Source organism: Protopterus annectens, chromosome 4.part0 (assembly GCF_019279795.1).
Source record: "Protopterus annectens isolate FY-2018-M chromosome 4.part0, PAN1.0, whole genome shotgun sequence".
NCBI classification, from domain to species: Eukaryota; Metazoa; Chordata; order Ceratodontiformes; family Protopteridae; genus Protopterus; species Protopterus annectens.
In genome coordinates this window covers 696,054,814-696,067,488 of record NC_056733.1, presented here as the reverse complement: position 1 = coordinate 696,067,488, position 12,675 = coordinate 696,054,814, and the positions used below count along the sequence as shown (strand labels likewise).

Genomic DNA, 12,675 nt, shown 5'->3' with positions numbered 1-12,675 from the left:
TTCCTATTTTTACAGAGTATAACATTTAAAGTCAATGTTACATTTTTAAATTTGATACTATAGTCAAAGGTTCAGATTACATGCAAAAAAAAGTGCAGCATAAATATTATTTTTCAGTGCAGTCACATGTTCAAATGTTAGGTCAGGAAAAACAAATCCAATTTTATTTAATCTATGAATAAAGCTCCAGAATCAGATCAATTCAATTCTAATAGTCAACATGTATATGTAAATGGATCAATATTCTATACATTTCATGCAGAAATTGCAGTTTACCAGAGCATACCAGAGGCATGGACTTACGTACCTCAGTTATCAGATTACAGGTCAGCTCAGCAAGATGAATTGAAGACAGAACTGTATGCTATAAATCAGTATAGTAAAGATCAGTTAAATATTATTAGGGAAAGTTTTTATGCAGTAATAGTTCTTAGTATTTATCCAGAGATCTGGGCTACAAGAAAAATTGTACACAGTAACAATAAATCTTGCAACATTGAGAAGTACTAAAAGAATGAAAGAACAGAAACAAGTAAGGCAGTGGGTGGAGATAGCTGCACACTGAAGGAATTCTTTTGTATAAAGTACAGTCTGACAGTGAACTACAATGCTCAAAACAGGGAAGAGAGAAACGGACTCACCACAGCCATTATATACAATTTTTATTAAATGAAATTAAGTGCTTTCATCAATTGTGTACCAAAGGCTTCCTCAGAATTAATCACATAATAATCGACAAACATTTAAAAAAAATGTCCAGACATGCTGGAAACAGTCCAGATGGTTTTTAAATGTTTGTTTATTATTACTGTGGCTCAGTTTCGTTTGTGGTTCCTTGTTAGTTGTATAGTCTGGGAGTCACAGAATAAAGGTATTTAAAGATGCATTAAAAAATCAATTGTTGAGATTCATTTTATTATGGTGCAAAAATGCAAAACAAATGCTGAAGAGTTGGTATAGTGTCAGATCATTACTTTAGTTTCATTTGATTTTATGACAGGGAGAAAATGCTGCTGAGTTTTCCATTTGATTCTGTAATAAAGTTGCAACCTTTCTATTAAACTATAGTCACTATACTCATTATCCTAGTGACTGCTAAGAGGTGCCCTGTGTCTGGCATGCAAGGCATCCTCCATCCCAGTACCACTGGATTTACTGCACATTAGCAAGTTAAATGGCATCAAAAATACTCAGTCTAGGCATCTAAACCTCTTCTGCAACATTAACAGAATGGTTTGGAGGGACAAGTGTAGCCTGTAGAGGACAATGCTTCTCTGTAACAGACTCCCCATCCACTTAAAACAGATTTCATCCCTGTCCATTTTCAAGCACACCTTAGAGCTATTGATGGGAAATATAAAATTTATCCCAAGATTACCCCTGTACTACTAATGAACAGAAGTGACTCCTAAATGTTTTATCCTTTGCATGGGTCCCTTCAAATTACCTGTGGTATGATCCCAGTTATTCTCATTAGGGGTAATATTTAACCACTGGATTGTTAAACCCAATTTATAACCAAATGGGATAGTTTAATTTCAGCACAAAAAGGGAAACTGGCTAGGCATAAAATGGCTTACAAGATCAGCTAGCATAGTACTTACCTATGAACCTATAGTACTTTACCAGTTTAGTTACAGACCTACAATAATTTATCAGTAATATAGGTTCATTTTAGGCAGGAAGCTATATATAAAGTCAAAACAACAAGTAATGCTAATAAATGTTAAATCTGCAAATGTTATTTTAACAACCTGATACTGCCTTTTTGTATTTTACAGGTATTATATCAAATGTCACAGAAAAGTTGTTTGGAATTACTTTAATTTACAACTTTATTAAAGGTTTAAGATATTCTGTTCACATCCATGATATAGGGAACAAGGGGAGGGCTGAAGACCAAACTATTGTAAATGACAGACTGAAAATAAACAGTAAAGGACACTAGGGTGACTTTTCCAGTACCTCAGCAGTGACTGGGACAATGCAGAGCAAGGCTTAAACTTGGCAAGAGCTGTAGTGCACAAGTGAAGCATCGAGACTACTGGTTTCCAGAAGTGGGGAACTTAAGAGTGCATACATATGTTTCTTTAAATATAAATTAAATGTAGTTAACTGCAGAGATTATTCAATACATGAACAATATGCTAGTTGGATTTTTGCATATTTGTTTTAGTTAACTGAAGAAAAATATTCTTTATAGTTTAGATACTTATACAGCAGATGTGTATTTATGCAAATTAGTTTAGAGTTAAAGCAAGTATACAGATGCAGAAGTGTATTTGTGCACATTAGTAATTTCACAACATGAAGTATTTCAAGCTAAATTTCAAGTACAAGTTATGATTTCAGATAATTGCATAATAGTACTAGATTTTAGTTTATGCTTTTATCTGTGTTTAGATGATACTGGCAAAAAAATGTATTCCCTTAGTGTTTTTTAGATTCCAGAATACAACATTCATACACAGCCATTTCAGATGTTCACTTTAATAGGTATTACTTTAGTGTCAGTTTCAGAAAGATTTCATAATATAACATTCATATTCAGTTGTTTTAAATGTTTGGTATAATACATTTCTGACAACATTACTAGACAGTTTCTACAACACGGATAGTATGCATATATAATCAGAACAGACTTTGCAGAATTACGTTACAACTCACATTATTCAATCATTAGAATTAAGGGTAAAGTGACAGAATATTTTAACAGGGTTAACAAAAAACAAGTTATATTATTACCTAAATAAGTAGTAATACTTATTTAATTTATTAAAAGCATGATAAGTTAAGTTTCATTTGTTACAGAATAAAGTGCATATTACATAATGATGATTATATACTAGACAGAAAATTAGAAGGGCACTGGCAGTATATGAAAAGAAACAGATATGAGATGCAGACAGCATAGGTTTTAGTAAATATTCTTCCACGATTACAGCATGTAGAGATTTTAAATGTAAATACACAGGATTATTGGGTCTATATTAGTTCGCCAAAATGCCATTTCAGCGAACACTTAATCAGCGACATCAATTCATCAAAAATCATTTCAGTGATTCACTGACTTTACTAAGAGCAAAGAAGAAGCTGGCAAACTACACAACTTTACCCTTTTCTCCATTGTAGTGCAATCTTGGAGTTGGTATATATAGTTGGGGGGTGTGGGGGCATAGCCTCCCACATTGGGGAGTGTGGTGGATGAAGCTCCCCACTTGGGTGGGTTTAATTTGTTTAGATGTCAGTCCATTGTGCTGTAGGGCAAGTATTTTCTTGCTCTTCATAAATTCAGCAAATCGCTGAAATGATTTTTGCTGAATCAGTGTTGCTGATTAGGTGTTCACTGAAATGGCATTTCGGTAAACTAATACAGACCTGGATTATTAATTAACACTTTGACATATCTAGATGTATTTAAAGAATCAAGTTAATGCAGTATACAGCAATTATACTTCAAGATACATATATTAAAGGTATGAAAAGAGAGTTTATATATGGCTATCACCAAATTAGTATTTATCTTGTTACATAAACTATGTAATATCAGTTCTAAGACATGTTTAAAAAATCCCAGTTAAATTAAATGATGAAATTTAGAGACTTCAATCCATAACATTTTCAGATAATAAAGAGGTTATGAATGCTTACATGATACCTAGTGGTTAAAATTAAAATTGAAAGCTTATTTACCAGATAAAGAGAAATTAATTTGATATATTAGTTGAAGTGATATCATATTTTGCAGACTTGTTCAGTTCATCAACACATTTATTTGAGACAGCATCAGCATAGAAACTTGTTTGGATCTTGTTGAATTACTACATCTACCTCCATGGTATGCAGCTACTACATAATAGACCACCTTTATCAAGCTCACAGTAAATAAAAACTTTTATACTGATATGTACAAGAAAATTTGGCATGTAAAAGAGAAGCTGAGATATTTGGCATTTGTCCACTACAGCTTTGGGTAATCAAAAATAAAGACTTTTGTTTTAGTTCTTACATAGTAGCAGAAGAAATTTGTAAACAAAAAGAGGTGAACCCATGTGAGGGTCCAACTGGAGATAGAAAATCAAAGCACATGCTGCATCTGCAGAACTCATCTTCAGAGACAGGAAATTACAAGAAAATGCCAGAAGACACCCTTAGAATAGAGAAAGGAGGATATTATTTGCCCCCAAAATACCAGACATTAAATGTAGCACATTTGGTGCAGCTGCAAATAATATGATTATAAAATTGATGAATTTATGCCCTTTGGGAGGATATCACAAACAGAAATATTTGATAGAATGAAAAAGAGAGACAGCGAGGGAGAAAAAAGGAGAGAGAGAGAGAGAAAGAGAGAGCGAGAGAAATCTTAAATCTGTGTTCTAAAATAATGCATTGAGGAAGGATCTCACACCTAGGTATGGGAAAATATTTGTGGACACATCAATTATTTATTTATTTATTTATGCATTTATGTATTTATGTATTAGCATTTGTTTACCAGGAAAGTTTGCATGGGCCATGGCAGGACTCTTTTTAGTAGAGGCCTAGGGGAAAATCTCCAGAGTTACAATTTATTATAACTAAATCCTAAATGTAGACACATTTTTAAAAATCAGACATTTCCAATTAGTTTCAATTAGTTAATAAACAAAGTCAAACAATTTTCATATAAAAAGAGGGAAAATAAATAATGGGTAGTTTTGTGTATTTCAAAGAGTTTTACAACTTTAACATTCAGAGAGAGATATTCGCAATACTTCATATTTGACTAAATATCAGTGATAAAATAATATTGTTTTGCAATAGGATATATATATATATATATATATATATATATATATATATATATATATATATACAGAATAAAAGAGATGTGGGTAAAGTGATCAGCAAGTGGTTAACCAGCCAACATAGTCAAGTCAATCACCCAGGAGAATAAATTTGGAATTATGGAACTCTATCTCAGAAACTACTAATAAACAGGCATGAAGTGTTGTGGATGAAAAAAGGGGACCGCTGAAAACTGACATCACTCAAGAACGTTTATGCAAATAAAAGTCATAACTTGTTGTTCTCACAGAACTTGACATCAATATTTAAGACTGACCCAAAAATAAGAAGGAAACATAAAAAAGTTCAGAAAACATTTAATAATTGCCAACACAAATTGAAGTGTGAAGAAGTGGTAAATGCATAAACAAAGACAATGCACATACCAAGGAAAGTACAGATACGCAAGACAATAGAAAAAGAAACCATGAGGGACAATGAGGAAGAAGGCTGAGTGACACGGACAGTCAGGAATTAACGCTGATTGGTGAAAATGTGATCATCAGAAAGAGAAGCTGACTTAGATCCAATCAAAAATATCACTCATAAGTGGCAAAGGTTGATCCCAGTCCTTTTACATTAATACATATTCTGAAATAATTCCCCAGAATAGGAGGAGCCAGTGCAATAAAGAATGTCTTCGTAGTTTAGGATGACACTGCTAACTTCTCTTTTTTAACAAATCACTCTAGGACAGTAAGGTGCTAGAAAACAGTAACAGTGATGTGATTTCCCTTTACTAGAATGTATACAAAACAAGGCCTCAAAAACAAACAATCAAGCTGATCTGAATGTCAAAGTAAGTAACAAAATCACTTCTGAAGGAAAGTATGCAGCATTTCTGGAAGCTACAGGGCAAATGATATGCTGTAATATGCATTTATAAGAGGAAAAGTAATGTCAAATGCATCTACTGGTTGTTGTTTTTACTGGGCAACCAGGGCAAAGAGCAGGGATATGTTATCTACTTTTGGCATGAGCCACAGATAAGGTTAGTGAACAGACTAGAATGTGTGTGGTTAGCCTTAGGATGGTAACATGGGCTTTAAACATTACATTACATTTGCTTAATGGCAAAATGAGACAATAAGCCTAACTAGTCTGCCATTTAAGTACCTTAACATTGTACTTCCTCTACATCATTACCTTTTTCCACTTGTTCCACACCTCCTTTTGGTTCCTCCTGCTCCACCCATTGCAGTAGTCCAGTCCATGTATCAACAACCCTCAATGTGAAAAAGTACTTTCTGAGATCCATGGAGTAGTCTCCAGACTCTGTTGGTTGTATCCTGTTCTATCTCCCTATATTCTTCCAGTTCAGAATGACCTCTTCATATATCCCTGACATGATCATGGGTACCAATATCATGCCCCTTTTCTTTCTGATCTCAGATGAGAAGAGTTCTAGTTCCGCTAGCTTTTATTCATATTTCTACCTCTCTAATCTCTCTGGTACCGTTTCTTTGGATTATTTCAAGAATTCTGTTCTTTTTTCCTTATACTGCATTGAGAACTGCACAAAGTGCTCAAGGTTTGGTCTGACCATACGTCTTAACCTGTTATAGCAAGAAATCTGGACAAAGCAATAAATAATTGGGGAGGGGGACAAAGGCCCAAACATAGATACACTTTTTTAAATATTGCTCTTGCAAACTTAGAAAGTAGATAGAACAACAAGTTTTGCATTAGTATGAATTTTTGGAAGGGTATGAAGTCTGAAACTCAAATGACTGTCATTATTTTCTGACTTCATCCCTAAATGATTTTCCAGAAAAAAACACAATTTTATGAGAAATGAACCAAAAATATGAGCCAAAAATCTGGACATTCTGTGAAAATCTGTACAGTTGAGAGGCATGGGTCTGACCAAGGGACTGCTGAGTGGAAATAGTTCTTCTATGGACTTCTTCTGTACTGTATCCCCCTGAGGATGCATCTCTTTATTTTGTTTGTTGCTGTCATTGTTTTCTCCACTCTTCTCAGTGGTTGAATCCAGGCCTCTGCAACACATTAGATCAATTTCCTGCTCTTTTGGCACCAGTTCCACTTCTCACTAATATTTCACATGTGTTTTTGTGGCCAGCCTGTATGGCTTTTCATTTGTCTTTATTAAACCTAAACTGCCACCTTTCTGCCTACTTTTTCAGTCTTTCCAAGCCCTCACTAGATTCTTGCTCCCATCCTCTGTGGCTGCACTTATCTTTGTGTCATCAGTAAGAGGCTTATCATCTTTATTACCCCAGATGTATCTGAGGGAAACATAATGAAGCATAGTAGACCCAGGACAATCCCCCTGCAGTAGTTACTTTTCAAATTTCTGTCCATGTCCCTCTCATCACAACTACGTTTCAACCATGCAGCTAGCCACTTTTCCAGTCTTTGACCTATCATCATCTTCTCCAATTTTGTTATTAGCCTTCAGCATAATACTGAGTCAATAGCCATGCTGAAGCCAAGATAAACTATGTCCAGTTGTGACTCCCCTGTCAGGTTAATCTGCAGTGCAATCATAAAAGCTGGATCAGGTTTGACTGACAGATCATTTTGCTCATTTCCATCCTGTGAACTGCTGTCCTCTAGAAATGTTATCAGCCTTGCCATGAATATTCCCTCCATGACATTCCCTGTCACTGTTATTAAAGTTAAAGGCCTGTAGGTCCCCAGATTTGAATACCCCCTTGTACAAGGGTACCATACATGCTTTTAGTGCTCTGGGACTTCTGTGCTAGTCAATGATCTATTAAATATCCTGTAATTAAATCTGCAAACATATATGCTAGATTTCTAAGGATAGCAGGAAGCAGCCCTCATGGTCCTTATGCTTTATATTCCTTAAGGACAGCCAGTTCCCTCTGACCTTCCTGCCTCTCAGTCCTGGTGTCTGCTGACTGATCTTTCCATTCTGCCCTACCTCCCTGTCAGAATGGCATTCATTCATGAAGACTGAAGAAAGTGTTCAAGCATTAGCCAAACAATAGGAAATGCACAGCAAAATTAAATGCTATCAGTTTAGGAAAAAAGGCAGCTAATTGATAAAAAACACATGTTCATTTCTGGGGTTAGTCCTTCTCAGTGTCTTTAATGAAGTATTAGAAAAGACCCTAATGTAAAAACATGTTTCAGAACATTATTTAAGGTTTGTGCGTTCACCTCTGTGTACAATTTTACATGAATGAACAAGGAAAATGACTGAGTAATTGTGAAGAGAAGATATTGGTCTTGGACCTTAACGTTAAAGCTTGCGTATGCTAACACATAGTTTATATGTGCTTGATACTTTTGTGAATTAGTGAAGCACTTATCAGCATTTTGCCCAGACATTGTGAACTTGTGATAAAGTGGATTACAGAAAGCAGGATTCTGCACAATTGTATAAAAAATGTTGTAATAAATGACATTTCTGGACTAATTATGTATCACAAGCTTGGAATTTGCCAGAATCAACCAAATGAAATAATTATTTTCTAGAAGTTCAGTCAAAAAAGTGTACCTATGAAATAAATAATCAAACTAGTGGTGTTACACCTGTGAGTAAAGAGTTTATTACAGATGAAAAAGAGGATGATGTACAGAGTTCTTATGATATTTTATATGACATTTTAGAAAAAAATAAAGCTCAGGAGAAGAAGAGATCACAGAGTCAGTTGTGGTAAAATCAGACAATATTTAAAAAAAAATGAAAAAAAAAGAAAGGTAGGTCATAAAAGAGGCTAGAAAAAGCCTGAGTGTGAATGCATTTATTTCCTTCACAGGTTCACAGGTTTACACTAGGCTAACAACCACTTGGGCCTTTACAAGCCTAACTATAAAACCCAAATATATCCCATGAGTGTTTTTTTGCCTTAGAGGTTATTGTAAGGGGTGTATGTTAGTTAGGACATGATTTAATGACTGTCACTGTCCATCAGAGACATAGGTGTCAGACTAGAGGTGAATTTCCAATTTCCTGTCCACTGGTCAATGTTGTTCTTGAATAGGATTAGGGAAGTGCTCTGCTTCACTTGGATAGGAAGCCTATTCCAGGGAACAGTGATTCCGAGATATGTACATGTCCCTCCAACATGTCCTATTTAAGCCTCAAGCAAAGTTTAAATCTTTAGATCTAGTAGTTCTGGTACTGTTCATTTTGCAGATACGTAAAATGTCTGTCAGAGTAGGATCCAGGGATGCCTTGTATGACAAGCATAAATTGCTTAGCCAGTAGTCTGTAGGAAACAGAATACAGAAACATTTTTTAAGATGATCTGCACAGGACATTGTGTTTATATCCTTCTTTTTTGTAAGGAACCTCTGTGGATATTCCAGTTGATGCATGCACCTGGTCAGGTACCTACAGAAGGGGGAGATATACTCAATGGTGGGTCTGATGATGGCTGAGTACAGTAGCATGATGACGTCCCTGGACCTAGATGCCATGTGAGTAACATAAAATTATTTTCTTACAACATTACACACATGTTGGTTGAAAACTAGGTTACTATCTCCATGAGTCTCCAACTCCTTTACTTCTGTGTCTGCTTTTAGGGGTGTTTTATCAATGAGCTAATTTCTCTGGGTACCATTATCCATTACCTGGCATTGAGTTTTGAACTGTGGCTTTGGAACCAATCATTTGTCTGTGTTAGACCTTCATGTAAGACGTTAGCATCTTGGGGGGAGGGGGCATCTATGAGTGTTTCGAGCTTGCAATCATCTACAAACTTGGTAAGTCAGAGACCCTTGACATAATGTTATCAGTATAACAGAATAGCTATGGATTCCTTCAGCTTTATAATGGCTGAAGAAGCAAAAAACTGACATACTATGTTTGAAGGATATACAACTGTTTTATATAACATAGAAATCTTTAAATAGCTGTAAGGTAGAAAATAATACGGAACTTATACACTGGCAAATGTTCAGTTTTTGTATTTTACTATAATATTAAAATTCACAGCAGAATCAAGCAGAGCTCTTATTGCTGACTTTTGGGTAAATCAAATATAAGAATGTGTGTTATATATGCATACTCTTTAAATGTAAAAGAAAGAAACTTAAGAAGGTCGAACCTTAGTAATTCCCTCTGACAAGATTTAGTTGGGTATTTTAATTATGAACCAAACTAATTCTTCAGAAAGTCTTCCACTGGACAATGTTAACAAACCTTTTATTTAAATAAAACAGTTGAGAGCTTTCATCCCAAAGTATGTGGACTTCATCAAAGCTGTCATTAAATGAGACCAAGCAACTTAAACAACATTTGAAAAATCACATGATCGAGCATATTCAATTGCTAGCTGATAATAATTAAGAGAATTATTTCAATATAAAACAATTAATCAAAATCAACTAACTATAAATGCACAAGGTCATAATTTTAAAACTGGTAATATTGACACAGAATCATTAATATCTGGTTGTCTGGAAGGCCTAAATTTTGGCTGCCATACCAGTTCTACTTTTTCAAATATAATCCTCCATGGACCTCCCCTTTCTGAAACCTTAAAAGTTATTGGTTATGGAACATATGGACACAATTATAATAGTTGTTGTTATTGATTAGAGAAGTTATGGACATAATCATAGCAGGATGGCCAAAAGACACATTATACGATGTGATATAAAGGCGGGATATGATAATGCCCACTAGCACATTATATGTTAAGGAACATGAAGTATATAGATTTGGAGATTGACTACTTTAGCTTATCATTAGCTTGTGCAATATGCAGGGATCATTCACTTAATAAGCAGATATTTTGAGATGAAAATTAAGATGCAAAGTGTTAGACCTGATTGTTCTGCGAGTTTGATTCTTTCTGATTTGTTAATGAATGCAGACATTTAAGAAGTAGGAAAAAATGAAAGGTAAAAGTCATGTTTATCTAAATTATTCAGACAACTTTGTATTTATAATCAAATGTTATACCTGTAACTTTTCTTTTAAAAAGCTTTTATCTTAAGCTGAAATATGTCATCTCTGAATAATAGGAAAACTGTAAAGTAGGTAAAATAGTGTTCAAAACACATTTTATTGAAAGGAAATTAAGTTCTTCAGGCATTAGTTTTGATGATAAAAACATAGTCACAGCATTTTGGGGTTCTAGGCTAAATAACGTACGGAAGGGTAGGAGATATCATTCTATTCAGAATGAGATGCTCAGTTTGATTAATCCTGTTGTGCTCTTTGGCTGTCTATATTTGAATTTTACATTGCTAGAACTAAAGAAGTAGGCTGTAGAATAATTAAATAATTAAGAGATATATTAGTGATTAAATACGGGGTTGAATGCCCTATCATAAGCAGCCTAATACAAAGGTGCAAAACATCTAGGGAGCTTACAGCTTAAAATCATAATTTAATACAAACAGTAAAATCCAGAAATTATCATGGAGACTCCCTATACAATGCGTATGTAGCAAAAAAATGGAACATAATCTGAAATGACATCAGACAAGAACACAGCTCAGAATTTTCCTAACACAAGAAAAATGCTACCTAAAAACAAAGTGGTCTTGTCCATGTGAAATATCTCATCAGTCAACTCATTTTAAGACTTCAACCAAGTAAAAGCTAGTTTAAATAAAGTTAGACAAGTAACGTATTTTACCCTCTTGCACAAAAAAGAAAGAAAGAATCATTTGTGGACATATATGTATTAAAGAATGACTGATATCCTCTTTCAGTGTACAAATGGTAAGAGAAATTTTTTTTTTTTTGCATAATTTTCACCCGTTTCACTATTTCACCAATGCAAATTACATATTTCTCACTGTAAACACAGAGCTAATACATTGAATATGCATTTTGGCAGTAATATTATGAAAACATTTTGTTGACATTGTATAAACCTAGAGCTTTTCTCCACTGGCCTCCACTGAAAATGGATTGTTTGCCTAATTGGACTGTCTTGGTTAATGGCTATGAATAAATAAATAAATAAATAAATAAAGTTTAGGAATGAAATGTACCCAAACATAGTGATGGATTGCTTAATCGTTGAAGACTGTATAGACTTAAAAAGTGAAAAAAAGTGATTTTTCTTAGCATAAAAAAACAAAATGTTATAGCTTAATCATGCTGTGGAATTGCTTAATTGGATATAGTGACTATGTTATGGTCTTCTTCTTGTAAATGTTTAATAAGGTTTAAAAGTGTATCAGATAAGAAAATCTTCCATAAGAGATAGAAAAAAGAATTACTGGAACATTTTTAACTGTAACAGAAAATAACAATTTGAGAGGCTATTCCAAGGCAATTCAAAATGTGATAGATTCAATGAAAATTGTAACCAATAAAATAACAAGAAAAGCAGTTAGGATTTTACTGCATTGTTTGTAATGACATATTTATAGTAACAATATTTTTATATTTCTTTTAAAATTATATGATATGGTTACTATGGAAGATAAAGAGATTTAGGGATATAAATGTCTTCTGCAACATCATCAGAATGGTTTGGAGTGACAGGTATATCTTGCAGAGGATACCACTGCTGAACAGACTCCCTGTCCACATAAAAGCAAAGTTCATCCCTGTCCATATTCAAGCACAACTTAGTTCTATGGATGAGAAACAAAAAATTTATCCCAGGACTTCCCCCTGTACTACTAATAGATGGATGAATCTCCTAAATGCTTTATCCCATGCATGGGTCCCCTTATATTATTTATGGTACGATCCCAGTTATTCTCATTAGGGGTAATATATAATTATCGACCATGGAAGGGTAAGGCCAATCTATAACCAAATGGGATAGGTTATTTTAAGCACAAAAAGGGAAACTGGCTAGGCTTAAAATGACACAGAAGGGCATTTAGCCCAGTACTTACCAATTATCCTATGATTTGAACTATATAAGAATG

The 12,675-nt window shown here is 34.2% G+C and overlaps 1 protein-coding gene across 2 annotated transcripts in view; it reads right to left on the bottom strand.

The window, feature by feature from the left end:
* The window catches only part of LOC122799534 (P2X purinoceptor 2-like), a 409,405-nt gene that overhangs the window by 290,822 nt on the left and 105,908 nt on the right, over positions 1-12,675 (bottom strand). The gene's annotated exons all lie outside the window — the stretch shown is intronic.